Genomic DNA, 13,320 nt, shown 5'->3' with positions numbered 1-13,320 from the left:
ATACTTGACTGGGAAGTCCTGGTGAGTGAAGCCAGGCAGTTCGGAAAGTCCTGGTGAGTGAAGCCAGGTAGTCGGGAAGTCCTGGTGAGTGAAGCCAGGCAGTTGGGGAAAGACCTAGTGAGTGAAGCTAGGCAATTGGGAAAGACCTGGTGAGTGAAGCCAGGCAGGGGAGAGACCTAGTGAGTGAAGCTAGGCAGTTCGGAAGTCCTAGTGAGTGAAGCCAGGCAAGGGGAATCCAGATGGGTCAAGATTGACCAGACATCTGGTGAAAAGTTCAAGTATGGAGACTTGGCACGGGTAAAGTCCAAGTATGGAGACTTGGCATGGAAAAGTCCAAGCAGGGAGCTTGGCACAGGAAAAGCCCAAGTATGGAGACTTGCCACGGGAAAAGTCCAAGTATGGAAGCTTGGCATGCGAAGTCGGAGAGGGCTCGGTAGCTCGTTCTCCGGACTAGGTCAGAGAGGGCTCGGTAGCTCGTTGTCTGGACCGGACGAAGTCGGAGAGGGCTCGGCGGCTCGTGACTAGGTCCGAGAGGGCTCGGTAGCTCGTTCTCCGGACGAAGTCGGAGAGGGCTCAGTAGCTCGCTCGGGACCAAGTAGGGTTTAGGGTGGGAGCTCTAAACCTGGATCGGTCTGGTGCGGTCCACAGACCGATCGGTTTCTGATCGGTCTGGTGACCGATCAGTAACCAAACAGAAGCATTCTGTTGCTTATCTGATCGGTCAGCAGACCGATCAGTGATCGATCAGAAGGAGATCATCTTCGGGAGGGAAAGGTCCTGATCGGTCATGGGACCGATCAGGGAAGGACCTGATCGGTCCTCATGACCGATCAGGGAAGGGCCTGATCGGTCTTGTGACCGATCAGGACCCTTGTGGACCGATCAGGATGAAGCCTGATCAGTCCACGTCCTAGCCGTTGCGTAGCAATGGCTAGTTTCTTCTGTGTCTTCTTCGCAGGTTATAAAAGGGGTTGAGGAGCTACTGTTCCAAAGTGTTACTTCTTCCTTCTTGCTGCACTTGAGCTTTGCTGAGCTCTCTGATTCGTGAAGCTTCGTGTGAGCTTCCCCGGCTGGTCAGCTGCTGCTGTTCTTCCGTGAAGTTGCTGCTTCGACAACGGAAACCAGTCGAAGGCAAGCAAGGTGTTTTACATTCATATTGTTTGTATTTCTTGCTGTATTTCTATCTTGTTGTTGCAAGTTATTGTGGCGAGGTTTCTCCACCCAGAAGGAGTTGTTATTAGCCGGTTTTCCGGGGTCTCATCCACCGACGGATTGATAGGCTTCGTCCACCTTACGGACACGCCGAGGAGTAGGAGTATCATCTCCGAACCTCGTTACATCGACGAGTTTGAGGTTTGCTATTCTCCGTTGTCGTTTCTTTTATTTATTTCCGCTGCGCTAACCCTAATCGTAGGAAGAAACGCGAAGATTTGGGGTCGGCTATTCACACCCCCCTCTCTAGCCGCGATCATCGATCCTAACAGTTTGTTCCTTTCCATCTTGGTCGTGAGCTACTGTTTATAATTTATAAGGTACTGATAACATTATCTTCTGTATATGACACCACATGCTATGTTATCTACAATATAAATTAATTGAACAACTACAAATAAATGTAGATAATTTGACCAAATGTGATTCTTTATTCAAAATAAATGTCTACAAAAGCTTAGGCTTTCAGTAGACACTCTAACAATCTCCCACTTATACTAATGACTAAGCTGCCATACATCTGATTCTCATCCCTTCCACATGCCGATCGAAAGCTTTTGCTAGAACGGCCTTAGTGAAAGGATCTGCCAGGTTATCTGCTGATGCAATCTTGGCGATGACAACTTCTCCTCGCTTCACGATATCTCATATCAGGTGGTACTTGCGCTCTATATATTTACTTGCCTTATGGGCTCGTGGTTCCTTCGAGTTTGCAACTGCACCGCTATTATCACAATAAATTGTGATGATTTTGGGCAAACCAGGAATCACATCTAAGTCCATTAGAAAGTTCCTAAGCCATACTGCTTCTTTAGCTGCCTCAGAGGATGCCACATACTCAGCTTCCATGGTTGAGTCCGAAACACATTTCTGCTTAACACTCCTCCATGCAATGGCTCCACCTCCTAAAGTAAACACATAGCCTGATGTAGACTTACTGTTGTCCCTATCTGATTGGAAATCTGAATCCGTGTAACCCATAGGAAGCAAATCGTCTGCTTGGTAAACTAGCATATAATCTCTAGTCCTTCGCAAGTACTTTAATATATGCTTTACCGCAGTCCAATGTCCTTGTCCAGGGTTACTCTGATATCTGCTAATCATGCCCATAGCAAAATAGATATCAGGTCTCGTACATAGCATTGCATACATAAGGCTTCCTATAGCCAAAGCATAAGGAATTCCTTTCATGTCCTCTATCTCCTTTGATGTCTTCGGAGACATCTCTTTAGATAGAGCTACTCCATGACTAAAAGGTAAGAAACCTTTCTTGGAATTCTGCATGCTAAAACGAGCAAGGATTATATCTATATATGAAGCTTGGGATAGACACAACATTCTTTTCTTGCGATCCCTTATAACTTTGATCCCAAGAATGTGTGCACAATCTCCTAAGTCCTTCATATCAAATTGTTTGGACAACCATACCCTTACGTCTGATAATACCTTGACATTGTTGCCAATTAACAAAATATCATCTACGTATAGTACAAGAAATACCACCACGTTTCCGTTACACTTCTTGTATACACAAGACTCATCCGGACACTGAATAAATCCATATGACTGGATTACTTCATTAAACCAGATGTTCCAAGACCTTGAAGCTTGCTTCAGTCCATAAATGGACCGATTGAGCTTGCACACTAGATGCTCTTTGCCTTTTTCAATGAACCCTTCTGGTTGCTTCATATGAATGTTTTCTTCAAGACTTCCATTAAGGAAAGCTCTTGACATCCATTTGCCAAATCTAATAATCCATATGAGCGGCAATGGATAAGAGTATCCAGATAGACTTAAGAATGACTACCGGTGAAAAGGTCTCCTCATAATCGATTCCCTCTTTCTGAGTGTACCCTTTCGCAACAAGCCTAGCTTTGAAGGTTTCTACCTTCTCGTCTGTCCCTCTTTTCCTTTTGTAGATCCACTTGCATCCAACGGCTTTTACACCATCAGGTGGTTCTATAAGCTCCCAGACCTTATTAGAGTACATAGACTCTATTTCAGAATTTATTGCCTTTTGCCAAGATACTGCATCTATATCTTGGAGTGCTTCGTCATATGTTCGGGGATCAGGTTCATGTTTACCCAGGATCAAGTCTGAAGACTCTCCCAAAAACATGAATCTCTCAGGTTCCCTCACAACTCTCCCACTACGACGAGGCACTGTCTGTGGTTGTGTATCATGTGTGACACGTGTTGCAGTCTCTTGTGGTACTTCATCTTGTACTGTTGGTACTAAAGTAGACGTGTCCTCTCTAAGTTCTTCTAGAACAACTTTGCTACTGGGCTTGTGATCCATTATATAGTCTTTTTCTAAAAACTGGGCATTGGTGCTAACAATGACCTTCTGGTCTTTAGGACTATAAAATAAACCACCTTTCGTTCCTCTAGGATAACCCACAAACACGCGAACTTCTGTACGAGATTCTAACTTATCAGCATATGGTTTCAGCACATGTGCTGGACTACCCCAAAACCGAATATGTCTTAGATTGGGCTTTCACCCATTCCACAATTCTGTGGGAGTAGAAGATACTGATTTAGAAGGTACTAAGTTCAGAATGTGCACTGCCATTTCCAGAGCGTATCCCCAAAACGAATTGGTAATTCTGAATAACTCATCATCGATCTAACCATCTCCATAAGAGTCATATTCCTTCATTCTGCCACACCATTCTGTTGGGGTGTACCAGGTGCGGACAATTGGGATTGAATCCCGACCTCTGATAAGTAATTCCTAAACTCTCCTAAGAGGTATTCGCCACCACGATCAGACCGTAGTGTCTTGATACTTTTACCTAGTTGTTTCTCCACAACAACCTTATACTCTTTGAATTTATCAAAGAACTCAGACTTGCGGTACATTAGGTAAATGTATCAGTATCTTGAATAATCGTCTATAAAAGAGAAAAAATATTCAAAACCACCTCTCGCCTGGATAGACATAGGACCACACAAATCAGAATGAACCAATTCTAACACTTCTTTGGCTCTATACCCCTTGGCCTTAAAAGGCCTCTTGGTCATTTTACCTTCTAAGCAAGATTCACAAGTTGAAAAATTTTCCAACTCTAATGAACCCAAGAGTCCATCAGCTATAAGTCTTTAAATTCTACTTAAGTTAATATGACCAAGCCTTAGATGCCAAAGATATGCTTGGTTTATTTTCGAAGGCTGTTTTCTCTTATTAGTGTTAGAAGATGTGCTATAAATTTCCATATTTTGCTTTGTGGGAGAAATTAGATTTAAACTATATAAATTGCCAACTAATGCACCAGAACAGATAATCACTTTATTTCTCTTTATAACTACATTGTTATTAAAGGAAACAGAATATCCATCCAAAAATAGTTTAGAAACTGAAATTAAATTCTTTCTAAAACTGGGTACATAAACATAATTTCTTAAAACCAATTTTCTATTTCTATCAAAAGATAAGTGTTGGAACCCCAAGGTTGTTTTGGTGTGATCAACAAGTTAAGGTAGGTCCTGTTTGTTTTAACCTTGTGTCTAAGTGTGCAGGAGCTTAGGAACACAGGTAGTCGAGCGGAAGACGCAGCTACCGAGAAGGACGGCAGTCCGAGGGACGAGGTGCTGTGGAAGAGTACACCGGCGGACGAGAAGGAAGCGTGCGGTGGTTCCGAGGGACGAAAGCTGGAGCGGAAGATTGCTCGGGGAGCAAGAGACGCAACTAGCGAGAAGGACGGCACGCGGTGTGTCCGAGGAACGAAGACTGTGGATGAGTACGCCGACGGACGAGAAGGAGACACGCAGCGATTCCGAGGGACGAGAAGCCGGAGGGAAGCTCGCTCGAGAAGACCGGAAGTTGGGTTCGGGTGAGCCCTTTTCCGGATGGCAGAGATCACCCAAGCGAGCGGATCCGGAGGAGAAGAACCAGACCGAAGAGGGACTGAACCAGAGAAGAGGTCCCGTACAAAAAAGTCAACGCTGTTGACTTTGGGCTCCGGGGCGCCCGGACCCTGATTTTGACCAGGATCACTATTTACGCGATCTGAACGTTGGGGGATAAAGTTTTATCCCCTTAGGGCGCTCGGAACCCTTCCAGGCGCCCCGACCAAGGCTATAAATATAGCCTTGGTCCAGAAGCTTTTCATCGACTCAGAAATTTACATTCCAAACACTTGTGCGCTTCTGTTCTAGTTTAGCTTCTGTCTTTTGTGCTTTCACTGCTGTAAGAGGCTTCTCCGCCTGAAGGAGATATTTTAGTGCACGTTCATTCCTTGGATTAACAACCTCCTTGGTTGTAACCAAGTCAAATTGTGAGCCTCTTCTTTCTGCTTTTTATTTACTGCTAATTTACTTTATGCAAGTGTTCTGTTGAAAGTTCGAGAAGGGTCTTTTCTGTTTATTTTTTTAGGCTATTCAACCCCCCCTTCTAGCCGGCCCAACGGTCCTACAAGTGGTATCAGAGCCGAGACGCTTCAGGAGGACTAACCGCCGAACGAAGCAACGAGATGGCCGGATCTAACATCCACCCACCAAAATTCGAGGGGGACTTTGCAAGCTGGAAGAAGCACATGGAGGTATTTTTCGGTACCGATTTTGATTTATTACTAACAATGGAACATGGTTTTGAAGTTCCCGAGGGCAAAGCGAAAAATCAATGGACAAAGAAAGAGCAGGCCGAGTATGTGGCAAACAAGAAAGCAGAATTCCATCTGCTAACCGTACTTCCGCCACAAGAAGTCAACCGTGTCGGCACCTACAACTCGGCAAAGGAGCTTTGGGAGAAGTTCCTTGAATTACACGAAGGAACATCCGAAGCCAAGCTTGCGAGACGGGACTTACTTCGCAACCAGCTCACCAACCTTCGTCTTGAAGAAGGTGAAACAATTGCACATCTACACTCGAGGATACAAGAGTTCATCACCGGACTTTCGAATCTCGGAGAAGAGGTAAGTAACCGAGATTCACTCAGGTATGCTTTAAATTCCTTCCCTAGAAATTCAAAATGGGCATCACTAGTAGATGCTTTTTACATTTCGAAGGACTTAGAAAAAATTTCATTAAAAGAGTTTTTTTCAACATTTGAAGTGCATGAGTCAAGATGTGCAGGAATGAGGGAGCCAAAGAACAACGTCGCCCTTAAAGCTTCGAGAGACGAACCTGAATCGGAATCTTCTCTCGACGACGAGGAAATGGTAATGATGGTAAGACGATTTAAGAAGTTATACAATTCTAGAAAAACTAACCATCCACAGGGTAGAAAGAAAAGAACTATCCGCTGCTACCATTGCGACGAAGAAGGGCATGTCAAGGACAACTGCCCCAAGCTGAAGAACTGAGACAAGGAAAAGGGTAAGAAGTCTATCCAAAAACGAAAGGCCTTGAAGGCGACGTGGGACGATACCTCGTCCGAATCGGAAGTAGAAGCATTTTCCGGACTCGCACTGATGGCGAGTCATCAAGACGACGACTGCGATTCAAGCTCTTCCGAAATGAGCATCGAGAGCATCGATGAAGGGGGAGACACGTCGGAAGAAAGCAGCAGCTCAGGGGGAGAAACGAACAACGAGATCGACAAGGTAAGTCAGGTACGATCTCTTCCTCCCGATAAAATGTTCAAGTTCGTTAAACTTTTAACAAAAGATTGCTGTAAATTAGAAAGTGAAAATAAAAATTTAAAAGTAATTTTAGCTAAATCTTGTCCCTTAGAAGAATTGGATAAATTAAAAATAGCAAATGAAAAATTGAAATTTGAAAATGATGATTTGAAAATTCAAATAGATAACTTAAACAATTATGCATGTTCATCTAAAACCAATGTTAGAAGATTTAATAATTTAAATTGGTACTTTAAATATCACCCGGGACAAATTAGGAATATTTCAAGAAAATATGTCCCTAAAAACTTTTTAATTAATCCAGTAGGTTGGAACCTATATTGGGTTCCTAAATCATGCTTAAATTAATTTTAAAAGTAAAATTAGCGCTTTAAGTGAGAAAATTAAACAAAGAATTTCTTTATGAGGCTTTGTCTAAGGAAGTGGTTGTTGCTCCAATAACCAAGAAGGCCTAGTGCCTCGCCACGACTTGGAAGCCAAAATATTGAAATAAGTGTTTAATTAACTTACTAATGAAGCATTAAGACAAGAATTAATTAGTGCTTGAAAAAGGTTATTCAAAACATTTTATTTCAAATTAGAAATTTACCTACTTAATTTCTTTTTTGCCTAAGTCATTTAAAAAAAAAATACTTAAAAATGTAAGTTAGGATTTTTTTTGGATTTTATTTATATACTTAGAAAAATTCTCAAAAATTATTTTTTTCCTAAGTTAAGAATTTTTTTTTGAAACTCGAAATCTCAGCTTTAATTACTTAGAAAAATTTTCTAAATTTTTTAAAAAACTTAGATTTTTTTTCTAAGTCTTTAACCCTTAGATTATTTTTCTTGGAATCCCATTTTTTTGTGATCAAAGAGGGAGAAGGGAAAGTATAAGTCTAGAGGGAGGTAGATAGATTTAATTTTTTCTATCTTTTTGCACTTAAATTGCAATTTAAGTTAATTTACTTAATTCAATTTTATGTCTATTTTAACCCTAGCTTAACTTGGGTTGATCACACCAAAAAGGGGGAGATTGTTGGAACCTCAAGGTTGTTTTGGTGTGATCAACAAGTTAAGGTAGGTCCTGTTTGTTTTAACCTTGTGTCTAAGTGTGCAGGAGCTTAGGAACACAGGTAGTCGAGCGGAAGACGCAGCTAGCGAGAAGGACGGCAGTCCGAGGGACGAGGTGCTGCGGAAGAGTACACCGGCGGACGAGAAGGAAGCGTGCGGTGGTTCCGAGGGACGAAAGCTGGAGCGGAAGATTGCTCGGGGAGCAAGAGACGCAACTAGCGAGAAGGACGGCACGCGGTGCGTCCGAGGGACGAAGACTGCGGATGAGTACGCCGGTGGACGAGAAGGAAACACGCAGCGATTCCGAGGGACGAGAAGCCGGAGGGAAGCTCGCTCGAGAAGACCGGAAGTTGGGTTCGGGTGAGCCCTTTTCCGGATGGCAGAGATCACCCAAGCGAGCGGATCCGGAGGAGAAGAACCGGACCGAGGAGGGACTGAACCAGAGAAGAGGTCCCGGACAAAAAAGTCAACGTTGTTGACTTTGGGCTCCGGGGCGCCCGGAGCCATCCGGGGCGCCCGGAACCCTTCCGGGCGCCCGGACCCTGATTTTGACTAGGATCGCGATTTACGCGATCTGAACATTGGGGGATAAAGTTTTATCCCCCAGGGCGCCTAGAACCCTTCCAGACGCCCCGACCAAGGCTATAAATATAGCCTTGGTCCAGAAGCTTTTCATCGACTCAGAAATTTACATTCCAAACACTTGTGCGCTTCTGTTCTAGTTTAGCTTCTGTCTTTTGTGCTTTCACTGCTGTAAGAGGCTTCTCCGCCTGAAGGAGATATTTTAGTGCACGTTCATTCCTTGGATTAACAACCTCCTTGGTTGTAACCAAGTCAAATTGTGAGCCTCTTCTTTCTGCTTTTTATTTACTGCTAATTTACTTTATGCAAGTGTTCTGTTGAAAGTTTGAGAAGGGTCTATTCTGTTTATTTTTTTCAGGCTATTCAACCTCCCTTCTAGCCGGCCCAACGGTCCTACAATAAGTAGACGTCTCCCACTGCAACAGCCGCCACCTTAGTAGCATTGCCCATGTAGACGATTATCTCTCCTTTATATAGTCATCGGGTTTCCTGGAACCCCTGCAAAGAATTGCAGACATGATCAGTGACTCCTGTATCTACACACCAGGTGCTGGTAGATAACACCGCTAAACATGTTTCAACAACCAGAGCATGAGATATACCTTTGTTGTTTTGATTCCTACGAGGACAGTCCGCCTTCCAATGCCCTGACTGCTTGCAGATGAAGCACTTGCCCTTCGGCTTCTTCACTCCAGCTTTAGGTCCTGTACTCTGAGATTTATTCACTTTCTTTGCTGAGCTAACTTGTTTCTTCTTCTTCTTTCCTTTCAGATTAGAAGTAGAACCATTTTCAGCATAGTGAATCTGAGAATTGTGACGAAACCTTCTGTCAGTAGTTCCGCCAATGAATATACCCTTTTATTCATATTGTAATTCAGGCGAAATTGCTCAAAACTTCTAGGTAGCGTTTGTAGGATCATATCGATCTGGGTTTCCCCATCAATTTCTCCTCCAAGGATTTGTATTTCATTTAGATAAGTCATCATCTTTAGGATATGATCCCTTACGGGAGTACCCTCTTGCATGGTGGGCGTCATTATCTTTCTCATGGCTTCTTGCCTAGAGGCCCGATCCTGGTGACCAAAGAGTTCATTGAGATTGTTCATAATATCATAAGTTGTTGGTAAATCTTGATGCTGATGTTGCAATACATTTGACATTGAAGTCAAAATGTAACACCGTGCCATCTCATATGTTTTTACCCATTTCTTATGATATTCAATCTCCTCTTGGATAGATTCACCAGTGGGTGCATCAGGGCAAGACTCAGTCAGTACAAACTTATAGCTTTTAGTAGTAAGAACAATGTCCAGGTTCCTTTTCCAATCTATGTAGTTAGGACCAGTAAGTCTGTTCTCTTTTAGTATGATGGCTAGTGGGTTGAAAGTCATCCTAAGAATCACAAATAACTTTTGGTCAGAACTTTAAATTTAGAATAATATTGATTCCTCAAACAATACTATTTTAAATTAACCAACACCTCAAAACACCGTGAATTTTGTATGCCACGATAGTGTGGACGTATACAAATTCAACATTTGTAAAAAGAGGGTTTAGCCCATTAATTTTATTATCTTGTCAACCTAACTTTTTGACAAATAAAATTAATAGTTGGTTTCCTTTGGTCACATGAATAATAGCAGTGACTCCGATGGGGAGGATACTATTAGACGTGCCTAAGTGTATATCATTACTTGACACTAAGTCCATTAATAAGATTGTGCCCCTTCCGATGGGGAAGATCACACACTCTTAATTAATTTCCTATAGTCATCTAACGTGGAAGTTTGATCTAGTGATCCACAAACAAACTCATCCGATATGGAGGAAGGCACTCAGAGCCAACGCGCAAGTTTGTTTGCATCACTTACAAACCAGTAATGGAAACCGTGGAATTTATTTAAAATCCCTCTCCCACTTAGTTATTTAAAATGAGAATTTTTTACTATGCTAGCCTACTTAACATGCATACTAACAAGCACACACAGCACAACATAAAAGCAATAAATAGAAAAACTAATTTTCAACTATTATGACTTTTATCTATTGTTGTCCTCCGTGTGTCGCCATCCCTAGCTGCTGCCATTTTTGGCCACCGCCACCGGATCTAGTTGTCGCATCCATCTTGCTCCTTGTTCTGCTGCGCCTCTGGCCTTTAAAAGGTTCCACGCCTTGCAATATTCGATTCGCGACATAAATAGAATTTTACATTTTTCGATCCTATATTCCTCGAAGGAATGTACATGTATCTAGATCAAAAAATAAAATCCTAATAAAACTAAATACAACTCCTGTTGTATTTTATAATACAATCATGCACACACAATAAAATGCTCTTGACATGTCCAAGGGTCCAATCACACACATAATAACTATAAGCCATAATAGTTGGATCCTGCATCCACAAAGTTAGCACATCCTACTATTATCCTGCCTAAATTATGTATGACATGTGCATAATTAAACTAATACCAAATACACAGAGGCAAAACCCTAGCTCTGATACCAATTGTTGGTTGCTACTCGGAAAACCTAACGGTTCCACTGTATAAAAATTTTGTACAAAGGTCTGAACCTTTTCCTAGCTACTATGTGTTCTTTTAAATTAAACTTGGATCGCCTGCGGAACTTAACACGTTTGATCCTAAGTTTAATTTATTTGTTCTTTTAGGTTTAGACTTGGATCTCCTGCGGAACTTAACACGTTCAATCCAAATCACCTAGGTCATAAAGACAATTAAATATCTATTTCCAAAATTGGCTTCCAGTACTGCATGGTGAGGCACATGGCCTTCTTGGATATGAGAGCAACCACCACCGACTAGACAAAGCCTTTTAAGGAAATTAAATATTTAACCTTCCTATAGTAACCCTAGGTTAACCTCTAAGAACAATCAAATCACAAGGAAAAGAAAAAAACAAAAGAACACAATTTTGAAAACTAATTCGAAAAAAAAACTAGAATCGCATGCCTCTTGTATTTGGTATTTTTACATGGAGATAAAACTAACATGATGCGGAAAATAATATTAGTTATACCTTTCTTAGAAGATAATGACCTCTTGATCTTCTACCGTTGTGTGGGCAACGATCTTCCAAGACAAGAACCACCTAGCACCTTCTTCTTCTTCCTTCAAGTTTCGGCCAAGCAAGACTTCTAAAGGATGAAGATCTTTTTCCACCAACCAAACTCCAAGGGATGCAAGCTTTCTCTCATTCTTCTCCAAGCTAAGATCCGGCCACCAAATAAGACTCCAAGAGCATGAAGAGGTTCGGCCACAAAGATGGAGAGAAGAGAAAGGGAAGAGGCCGGCCACACCAAGGAAGAAAAGAGGGAGAAAAACAATAGAGGTTATTCACTTTGAAGGCACCCAAAACCCCCTCTTTTATTATCCTTAGCTTTGGCAAATAAGGAAATTTAATTACAATAAAATTTTCTTAACTTTCCTTGACATGAATTAATTAAGAAAAATTAAATAAAATTTCCTAATAACTCATGTCATGGCCGACCACCTCATGGAAGAGCAAATAAGGTAATTTTCAATCAACCAATTAAAATTCCTTATTTGTTTCTGGAAATTTTAAAAAATAAAATTTCCTTTAAAATCCCTTCATGGTTGATAAAAATAAATTTCTATAATTTTAATTTTTCAACATGTGAATGATTTACAAAGAAGAAAAATAAAATATCCTTTCAATCTACAAATAAGGAAAGAGATTTAATCTCTTTTCTTAATCTTTTGTACAAACTTATAAAAGAGATATTTTAAATTTTAATCTCTCTTTTAAATTATATCTTCCACATAAGAAAAATTTAAAATTAATTTTTTTTTCTATTTTAATAGGGTCGGCCACCTAAGCTTGGGTTCAAGCTAGGGCTGGCCACCCATGGACCAAGGCTTGGCTGACCCTAGCTTGGTTCTCAAGCTAGCTTGGCCGACCCCTACAACATGGGTATGAAGGTGGGCATATGTGGGTATAGTACTCTATAATTAAGAGGCTACGATAGGGACCGAGAGGAGGAATTGGTTTTGGTCTCCCGATAAAATTAAGCATCCCGTGTTCACCCCGAACACACAACTTAATTTTATCAATAATAATTCATTCTACTAGAGAACTATTATTGAACTACCGCACCAATCCCAAATTACATTTTTGGGCTCCTTATTATGTGTGTGTTAGTCTCCCTGTGTTTAAGATGTCGAATGCCCACTAATTAAGTGAGTTACTGACAACTCATTTAATTAATATCTTAGTCCAAGAGTGGTACCACTCAACCTTATCGTCATGTCGGACTAAGTCCACCTGTAGGGTTTAACATGACAATCCTTATGAGCTCCTCTTGGGGACATTATCAACCTAGATCACTAGGACACAATTTCCTTCTATAATCAACAACACACACTATAAGTGATATCATTTCCCAACTTATCGGGCTTATTGATTTATCGAACTAAATCACACCCATTGATAAATTAAAGAAATAAATATCAAATATATATGCTTGTTATTATATTAGGATTAAGAGCACACACTTCCATAATAACTGAGGTCTTTGTTCCTTTATGAAGTCAGTATAAAAGAAACGACCCCTAATAGTTCTACTCAATACACTCTTAGTGTACTAGTGTAATTATATAATTAAGATAAACTAATTCCTAATTACACTACGACCTTCCAATGGTTTGTTCCTTTCCATCTTGGTCGTGAGCTACTGTTTATAATTTATAAGGTACTGATAACATTATCTTCTGTATGTGACACCACATACTATGTTATCTACAATATAAATTAATTGAACAACTATAAATAAATGTAGATAATTTGACCAAATGTGATTCTTTATTCAAAATAAATGTCTACAAAAGCTTAGGCTTTCAGTATA

This window comes from Zingiber officinale, chromosome 4B (assembly GCF_018446385.1).
Source record: "Zingiber officinale cultivar Zhangliang chromosome 4B, Zo_v1.1, whole genome shotgun sequence".
NCBI lineage: Eukaryota > Viridiplantae > Streptophyta > Magnoliopsida > Zingiberales > Zingiberaceae > Zingiber > Zingiber officinale.
This window is presented reverse-complemented; position numbering follows the sequence as displayed.